Source organism: Urocitellus parryii, chromosome 2 (assembly GCF_045843805.1).
Source record: "Urocitellus parryii isolate mUroPar1 chromosome 2, mUroPar1.hap1, whole genome shotgun sequence".
Taxonomy (NCBI): Eukaryota; Metazoa; Chordata; class Mammalia; order Rodentia; family Sciuridae; genus Urocitellus; species Urocitellus parryii.
Window position 1 is genome coordinate 161,059,542 of NC_135532.1, and position 10,458 is coordinate 161,069,999.

Here is a 10,458-nt window from a genome sequence, read left to right on the forward strand (position 1 = left end):
ACTCTCCATTGTGGAAATGGGCTTGCCTTGGACCCAGGTCATTTGCAGTGACATTGCATGTAAGGTGACCTTGCTCAGGGATTAGGGCGGATCCGGGTTTAGGGCTATCTGGGTTTAGGGCGGTTCCAGGTTTAAGGTGGATCCTGCTGGGAATAGGGCATATCCTGCTGCCTCAGGCGCCTGCTCCTTGAGTTCCCATTGAGTTCGTGCGGGATTCAGAGGGTATTGGGTTCGCAGAGCCGGGTGGAGGTAGTGTATTTTCCTCAGAACGTGCGTGTAGAGTGCCGGTGAGAGTTTGGGAATAAAGAATTGCTGTTTGAGTCTACAAGGTTGTGAGTGGCTCGTGATTTTGTGCCCAGCCAGACTGCGGCAGCCAACATCACCCTGATTCCTAAACCAGACAAAGACACTTCAAAGAAAGAAAACTACAGACCAATATCTCTAATGAAACTAGATGCAAAAATCCTCAATAAATTTCTGGCAAATTGGATACAAAAACATATCAAAAAAATTGTGCACCATGATCAAGTAGGATTCATCCCTGGGATGCAAGGCTGGTTCAATATACGGAAATCAATAAATGTTATTCACCACATCAATAGACGTAAAGATAAGAACCATATGATCATCTTGATAGATGCAGAAAAAGCATTTGACAAAGTACAGCATCCCTTTATGTTCAAAACTCTAGAGAAACTAGGGATAACAGGAACATACCTCAATATTGTAAAAGCTACCTATGCTAAGCCTCAGGCTAGCATCATTCTGAATGGAGGAAAATTGAAGGCATTCTCTCTAAAATCTGGAACAAGACAGGGATGCCCTCTCTCAGTCCTTCTGTTCAACATAGTTCTCGAAACACTGGCCAGAGCAATTAGACAGTAGAAAGAAATTAAAGCCATAAAAATAGGAAAAGAAGAACTTAAATTATCACTATTTGCAGTTGACATGATTCTATACCCAGCAGACCCAAAAGGGTCTACAAAGAAACTACTAGAGCTAATAAATGAATTCAGCAAAGTGGCAGGATATAAAATCAACACGCATAAATCAAAGGCATTCCTGTATATCAGTGACAAATCTTCTGAAATGGAAATGAGGACAACCACTCCATTCACAATATCCTCAAAAAGAATAAAATACTTGGGAGTCAACCTAACAAAAGAAGTGAAAGACTTATACAATGAAAACTACAGAACCCTAAAGAGAGAAATAGAAGAAGATCTTAGAAGATGGAAAAATATACCCTGTTCATGGATAGGCAGAACTCACATCATCAAAATGGCAATATTACCAAAAGTTCTCTATAGGTTTAATGCAATGCCAATCAAAATCCCAACTGCATTTCTTGTAGAAATAGACAAAGCAATCATGAAATTCATATAGAAAAATAAAAGACCCAGAATAGCAAAAACAATTCTAAGCAGGAAGTGTGATTCAGGTGATATAGCGATACCAGACTTCAAACTATACTACAGAGCAATAGTAACAAAAACAGCATGGTACTGGTACCAAAACAGGTGGGTGGACCAATGGTACAGAATAGAGGACGCAGAGACCAATCCACAAAATTACAACTATCTTATATTTGATAAAGGGGCTAAAAATATGCAATGGAGGAAGGATAGCATCTTCAACAAATGGTGCTGGGAAAACTAGAAATCCATATGCAACAAAATGAAACTGAATCCCTTTCTCTCGCCATTCACAAAAGTTAACTCAAAATGGATCAAGGAGCTTGATATCAAATTAGAGACACTGCGTCTGATAGAAGAAAAAGTTGGCTCCAATCTACATATTGTGGGGTCAGGCTCCAAATTCCTTAATAGGACACCCATAGCACAAGAGTTAATAACAAGAATCAACAAATGGGACTTACTCAAACTAAAAACTTTTTTCTCAGCAAGAAAAACAATAAGAGAGGTAAATAGGGAGCCTACATCCTGGGAACAAATTTTTACTCCTCACACTTCAGATAGATCCCTAATATCCAGAGTATACAAAGAACTCAAACAATTAGACAATAAGAAAACAAATAACCCAATCAACAAATGGGCCAAGGACCTGAACAGACACTTCTCAGAGGAGGACATACAATCAATCAACAAGTACATGAAAAAATGCTCACCATCTCTAGCAGTCAGAGAAATGCAAATCAAAACCACCCTAAGATACCATCTCACTCCAGTAAGATGGGCAGCTATTATGAAGTCAAACAACAACAAGTGCTGGCTAGGATGTGGGGAAAAGGGTACACTTGTACATTGCTGGTGGGACTGCATATTGGTGCGGCCAATTTGGAAAGCAGTATGGAGATTTCTTGTAAAGCTGGGAATGGAACCACCATTTGACCCAGCTATTCCCCTTCTCGGTCTATTCCCTAAAGACGTAAAAAGAGCACACTACAGGGACACAGCTACATTGATGTTCATAGCAGCACAATTCACAATAGCTAGACTGTGGAACCAACCTAGATGCCCTTCAATAGATGAATGGATAAAAAAATGTGGCATTTATACACAATGGAGTATTACTCTGCATTAAAAATGACAAAATCATGGAATTTGGAGGGAAATGGATGGCATTAGAGCAGATTATGCTAAGTGAAGCTAGCCAATCCCTAAAAAACAAATGCCAAATGTCTTCTTTGATATAAGGAGAGCAACTAAGAATAGAGCAGGGAGGAAGAGCATGAGAAGAAGATTAACATTAAACAGGGACGAGAGGTGGGAGGGAAAGGGAGAGAGAAGGGTAATTGCATGGAAATGGAAGGAGACCCTCAGGGTTATACAAAATTACATATAAGAGGAAGTGAGGGGAAAGGGAAAAAAACAAGGGTGAGAATTTAATTACAGTAGATTGGGTAGAGAGAGAAGATGGGATGGGAGGGGAGGGGAGGGGGGATAGTAGAGGATAGGAAAGGCAGCAGAATACAACAGACACTAGTATGGCAATATGTAAAACAGTGGATGTGTAACCGATGTGATTCTGCAATCTGTATACGGGGTAAAAATGGGAGTTCATAACCCACTTGAATCAAATATGTGAAATATGATATGTCAAGAACTATTTAATGTTTTGAACAACCAACAATAAAAAATTTTTAAAAAATTAAAAAAAAATTTTAAAAAAGAAACTATTTAAGCAACATGAAATAAAATCTGTCAAATAAAATCTATTTTTACCTTTAAAAAAAGAAAATTAAAAATTAAGTCATTGCAATGAAAAATACAAGAGATGGTCTCAAATGTCTAGCACACATAGCTGAAGATTGATGGAGTAAGCTAGAAGAATGAGACAGAATTCTCCTAGAAGATGCATAAGGAAACAATGAGGGAAGAATGGGACCAGAGTTTCAATAGTCATTTCATAGTAGTTCCTGAACAATAAATGGGGAGGAGATGATAGTTAAAGAAATGATATAAGACCATTATCCTAAATTCCAGAAAGAGTCCTAATTAAAAAAAAATAAAAGTCCTACTAAAAGCCAAACAAGGAAAACCTAAACTTATTATCTGTACTGTTATGACAGAACCCAGTAAATTATCAGGGAAAATCCTAAGATCATTCAACAAAAATTACTTACAAATGAAAAAACACCAATCAACACTGTCTTCCCATATGAAATTCCAGAGGCTGGAATAAGAAATTCCAGCTAATGAAAAAATATCTTCAAAGTTTGAAGATAAAGTTACTTTACGTTAGAATTCAAATCACAGCCAAATTATGAAGAAGAAATAAACATATTTTTACATGCAAGAACTCAAAATATTTGCCTCTAACATTCTTTTTTTTAAGAATTTCCTGAAAATATGTCAGCAAATAAAGGGTTATTTCAAAAAAATCAATGAGGGGTTCAAGCAACAATAACTAAAGAAAGTGTTACAATTTAATGTGAAGTCTGAATGTGTTTGGGTCACCTAGACTGAAATCTCCATGTGATAATAGTGAAGGATAAAGAGAAGAAGGAAGAGGAAGGATTTTTTTTTAATGCACCAATTTGTAAATATACCAATTTTCTTTTCTTGTACAATTGAAGGATATAGTTATTAATTAAACTTAGACATTATTAGAAAAATATGTGTTTAATTATATAAGATAAAAAATTAACCTTTATAGAATAGAATGATAACATAAAACATTTAAATAATTTTAGGGATAAAAGAAAAAAAGGCAGCAAAGAGGGAAAAGCAATCAAAGCATTCCAAGTAGAAAATATCAAATCTTTGGTAAGGAATAAGTTTAATGAAATCAGTAAATACTTTAAAAAATCAATGAGTTAAATAAATCCATTAAGACAGAAACTTTTAAAATAACCCAGGTATGTACTCATTAATAATATTTATGGTGGAAAAAAAGTTAAAACAACAGTTTTTCCTTGGGGTGGGGAGTATTATGGGGGAGACAGGGAGCTTCTAGGGGTGACAGAAGTAGTCCACATCCTGACAGGAGACTGGCTGACCTGGGTGTACATATTTTTCAACTCAAATATACATTTCATTACATACAAATTTTACATTGAAGGGAAAAACTCTAAACAAGTATTGAATATGTAATTAATGATAATCAAATTAACTAGAAGTATGCTTTCTTTTTTACAGATCAATTGTTATCTGCATTTTACCTTGGCATAGGTCAGCCAAATAAATGGATTCACCAATTGTTTTGTAAATGGAAAGCTTTTTAGTCTAAAACTTAAGAGGTATCCATTGGGTAATATATTTGATTCTTCTAAAAGCTTCAATATGCATATATTGTGATTATAGGTGCTTCTAAATATTTTCTAAGCATAGTTCACAAGAATTCAGTGAGACTACCTGTGTCACTGCCCTTTTTAAAAGTGTCTAACACCTCTTTTTGCTCAAATGCCTACTAGAATTGGATTTCTTGCTCGTGATGCAAACTCTGTTAAACAGAATTTCTGATGAAGAATGTGGTTTGTGTGTGTGTGTGTGTGTGTGTGTGTGTATTCTGAAGTTAAATAGTGAGGGTCTACTTGCTTTTTAGATATTTGTTTATTGGCAGGATCTCTGAGAAATAATTTTTTTGTAGTTTTGCTGCTGTTAGCTGCAGTTATCAGCTGCATTCTATCTATCATTGCCCCTAGGGTCCCTTGGGCATCCTGTAAGGACAGTGGTTCTCATGGTGTGAGAAGTACAAGCCACTAACTTGCTCTTGGTGGTTATCAAGTCTAATCGAATCTCAATTAGGGTTTACGATAACATAAGAACAAATTCAAACATTTTGTGGCAAAAGAGTAAATGTATGCTTGCATTCTTTTGGAATGAAACCTAGCATAAGTTTACTCAGTTGAACAACTGTTGTTTTGATTTTTTCCACCAGAAATATTAATGAGTACATACCTGGGTTATAAAAAAAAAAAAAGAGTATCTGTCCTAAGGGAGTCACTTAGCTCATTGATTTTTTTAAGTGTTTGATGATTTAATTAAACTGTTGATCAAAGGAAAAGCAGTTGCCTAATCCTTAGCATATCAGACATAGCTGAAGCGATCAAAGGAATCAGGTTCCCAGTCTTCCACACTCTCTTATGAACCCCCAGAAATCATCTGCCTATGTGTTAGGGCCTGGCAGGATTGTCAAGAGATCTAGTTAGTAGGAATCAAAATTCCCACTTCAATTACTTTCTCTATCAGAGCTGTTGTCGCTAGATGTCTTCCCAGAATTTTGAATTGCTTCATGTTTACTAGAAAGAAGGAGTAAAATAATTCCAAAGATTCCTATGTGGTATGGCCAACTAAAACTGGCAGAGGTAAGATCACCATGTTTCATTCATATGTAATATCATCCCCCTTATACTCTCTGTTTAAAGTGAAGGTTTTCCAATAATCTCACCACTTTGCAGTGTACAATTTTCCTTGGTGTTTCCTTTCCCCTGTGGCATCCTCATACCCTCCAACTTTTGTCTTCAGGTCTTTCACCTTCTTTTATGCTTGGGTTTCCACCAGTAAATAGAATGGGCTGCAGGCCTGCTTCTTTTAAGCATTTTTTTTTAAAGCTACAAATGATTGTGTACAGTTTCTCTCTCCCAATTTGTTTTTCTGTGTGATGTCTAGAAAACACATTATTATCACTTAGGAGATTAATTACGTCAGGTTAGATTTCCTTGGAATGAATTCTAAGAAACCGATTTGCCTGCATGAGATTTATAGAAGGAGTGCTCTTTAGAACAAGTCTTTAAGAAATGAAGTGAAGCAGAATAGGAAAGGGGAAAGATATGAACAGACTGTGATCTCAGGTACAGAATAACTTTGGCTTCATCTTCAAGTAGGGGTGTGCACTGGAGCATACATTGCACCACAAAGATTTCCCACCTTGAAGTAAGATGTTGGTTTATTCAACTCCAGAATCAGTTGTGATTGTCTGCAGCAGAGGAGTTGTTAATCTCCCTGGGAGATGACTGACATTATCTGAGATCAATCATCCAGGGAAATGGGTAAGTAGTAGCTATGATCCATTAGCTTTCAACACTTATGACAGGTTGGGGGAGCATAATTTCTGGTAGAAGCAATTGGCCATAGGAAGACCCTATCTCAAAAACAAAAACAAATACAAAACAAAGGAATCACAAAAACAAAACAAAAATAGATGGCAATTAGACACCAACAACATCTAATATATGTTGCAGTCCACCTGTATCTCACATGCATAATTAGTTTAATAATTTTAGCTAAGATGCGTTAAAGAGGAAACTGGATATAGTTTAGAAATGCTACTGATAAATCAGTAGGAGTTAGAGAAGATGAGTGTGCTTTGTGAAGTGAACTTGCCCATACTCTGTGTCTTCTCAGGAGGATACACCTAAATATAATAAGAGTAAGCCCTTTGACAATAAGCATGGGAGCTCAGTGGTTAGACTGGAATAAAAATTCTTACACTTAATAATTTGACCATTTAAACAACTGTTACTTTTGAATAATCATCATCTATGCCCAATAAGAGGTGATTTGGATACAAAACCTGAGTCCACCACTTCTTCAATTTTACATAAAATCAGAAAACCAATATCCAATATATGCATATGCTATATGTTCTTCCATCACTAAACTTAAAACGCTCTTGTACAAATTTGCTTCCACATAGTTCTCCTCCTCTCTTGACCTCTAACTTCCTACAAAGTAAATAGCATGTCTCACATATCAGAACACAACAGAACACCACTATGGTTTGATGCATAAAGATATGAATAGAATACCAAGAAAATAGTCTAAGAGTGCACAGTTCCATCTGGAGAAGTCATTATGACTGTTGGAAAACAACCATGGAATATTTTTAGGTTTCTCAGGGAGTCACCACCTCTCTCCCAGTGTCCATCATGATTCATGGAGGCAGTTTCAAGTTTGTTTGGCTCACCCCAGTTTCACTTCGTTTGGGTTACTGGTGCAAGGTTGAGCTATAATTATGGCTTGATTCCCAAATGCAAACAAATGGAAAAGGGTAAAGCTTAGGAAAATGTCAACAAGAATTTCCAGCCCAGAAAAAAATAAATTCTTTGGAAAAACAAACTCTTCAATTTCTTCCTTGAAAGACTGGAAATTTATAAAATCATGTAATTATGCTAGAATAGTTTTTAAAGTTATTGGCACTTCATGATAAGTTGTGTAGAAGCTAAAAAAAAAAAAAACAGAAATTTTAATTTTCCGGCTTCAGAATTAAGTAACAGCATTGGATGTTTTCTTTTTAACAATAAATTGTGTTTTTCCTTGGATAAAGAAGGAGTTTTATTAAAATGACTAAATGACTTTGCCATTTTTGCAAAATTTGCCTGTGTTCATGATGATTCTCCAGAGAAACATAACCAATCAGAGAAAGAGTGAGAGAGATCTGTTTTAAGGGATAGGCTCATGTGATTAGGGAGACTGGCAAGTCCCGAATCTGAAGGGTAGGATGGCATGCTGCAAATCCAGTGTAGTGGCACCCCCTCCTCCACAGAAAATCTTAATTAAGCTTCTCCAGAAATCTTCACCATAGTTGATTTTAGGATTATCAGCAAAAGAGTCTCTACAAAAGAGTTCAGTGTAGGTAAGCTTCCTATTTTCCTGTTGCTCTATTTTACTTGGCCACTGGCCTAGAAGAGATCAGCACTCCAGGTGCTGAACGACCCCTTACTAGTTTTTCACAAACATTTATCCAGGACAGTGTGTTTGCAAATGCAAAGTGTAATTAAAAAAAAAAAATTCTTTAACAAGGCCTCTGGCCTTGAGCTGGAGCTTCACAGAGATGTTTACATTTCTAAGAAAATAGAAGTTACCAATTGAGCTCCATGGTAACAGCTGGCAAGGGGAGGGAAGAAAGGAGAGAAGAAGCTCTCCCATTCTCAGGGTTAACTTGCCCAAAACAGTGAAAGAAAAAGCTGTTTTTGCATGAACTTCTGCAGACTGTGTACTTCCCCCCGCCCCACTTATACCCCGGGTATAAAGTTCTGAAAATACTTGAACTCTTAAATCTTCCTGGTTGTCGTAGTGTATTTTACATGTCAATTACATCCTCTTCTGAATTAGTTGAAAAGTAAAATTCTCTGTACTTTTTCCCCTGATAATGACTTTTAGTCACATTTCTATTCAGATATCCTAAGATTTAAGATCACAGCATGAATAATAATAATGAACTAGCAATTACCAATTCATTGGATATTGCACAGAAGTGTTTCATAAGATTAAAGTGATTCACACTAGGTTTTCACACTAATTAAAGTAGCTGGTTAGGCACCCTCTGGAAGAGAATTTCAATGTTTCTGCATCTCAAGAGTTTGATTTGAATGCATTTCCTTGGTTTAGGGGTTTAGCGATTTTTTAAAGGCATAATAGAGAGAGAATGATTTTTTTTTTTTTAATTGTAGTTGTAGATGGACAAAGTGCCTTTATTTTATATGTTTATTTTTATGGGGTGCTGAGGATTGAACCCAGTGCCTCACACATGCTAGGCAAGTGCTCTGCCGCTGAGCTACAGCCTCAGCCCAAGAGAATAAATTATTTAAGAAAGTGTGTTTCTATTCCACTGAACAGTCAACCCAAACCAGGCAAAATAGCAGCTATAAACATACTCAACTGTCTTGCTTCACAACTTTGGTCTTATCCCTCCTTACCTGAACTCCCATCTGCTAAATTCCAATCCCTCCATCAAGTTGCTAAAGTAAAAAGAGGGAAAAATAAAGCAAAAGATTGTAGGAAAGAAGTTTTATTAGCTGAGCATCCACATTGAATTCATTCCATAAACTTGATGCTGTCAAATATCAACAAAGTCATACACTAACGTTGTAAACATAGTTTTTTTATTTAATAAAATTACAAAAGGCAAGAAGGCCCAGTGTGAACTGAACTCAACTTCTCCAAAACAAAAATATGATGACTGTTAAAATGCTGAGATATGTGAAGGAGAAGACTCTGAAGGACAGTATGGGGAGGTTGTCCCATGTGACCAGGCCGTCTGAGTTCATTGGTGTTTATCCAGAGGGATGAGCTTTTCATATCTTTATGATAGGAATCAGAGGCACAAGTCAGAGCCAGGTGCCCCCTGAAGGTGTAGTCAAGTCCTTGTCCTCCCTCAGGGCTGGGAGCAAGAGCAAAGTACAGTTATGCTCCAAAAATGTATGGTCTCCTAGGGCTACGTGACAACATGCACAGACTGGTGGTTTCAACAACAGAAATTTATCTTCTCACAGCTCTGCAGGTTAGAAGCCCAAGGTCAAGGTTCTGGCTCACTTGGTTTCTGGTGAGGACTCTCCTCTTGCCTCAAAGACCGACACCTCCTTGTTATGTGCTCACCATGGCCTTTCCTCAGCCAGCTGCTTGGTGTGTCCTCTTACAAGGCCATGAGTCATATCAGATCAGGGTCTCACGCTAATGACCTCACTAAACATTAATTATGTCCTTGAGGGCCCATCTCCAAATAATGTTGGGCAGGGGACAAGATCTTCCACAGACGAATATGTGAGGAACACGACTCAGTATATTACAGTTAGCATTTCATAGAGAACAATCTCAGGTCCTTCAGGAAATCTGTTGTTTGTTTGTTTGTATGTTTGTTTAGTGGTAGCTTTCAGTATGGAAGAGCAGAGGAAGGATATATAATTGCAGGCTTTCTAAGCTAACTACCAAGACAGAAATCAGAGGCCTATCTGTTTATTGCCAGGTTTTGACTGGAACAAGTAATAGATTCTCCCGGCAGCATTGAACTTTCTCTAGCAGGCATTTCAGGGGAGGTGAAAATCAGTCTAAGAACACAGCCTTTAAACTGCTAGAAGCTATGGTAGAATATAGTCAAATTTCTTAGTACAGAAGTTTGGACCAAATCAAGTGCTGAGAGTTCTATAGAACTCAATGCCAACACAAATAATCATCAAAAGTATGACAATAGGTAGAGTAGCTTCTCTAAAAGGTACTTTGCCTGGTGGAGGTATCCTTGAAATTATGTTTTTATCACTGTAATTAGGAAAATCAC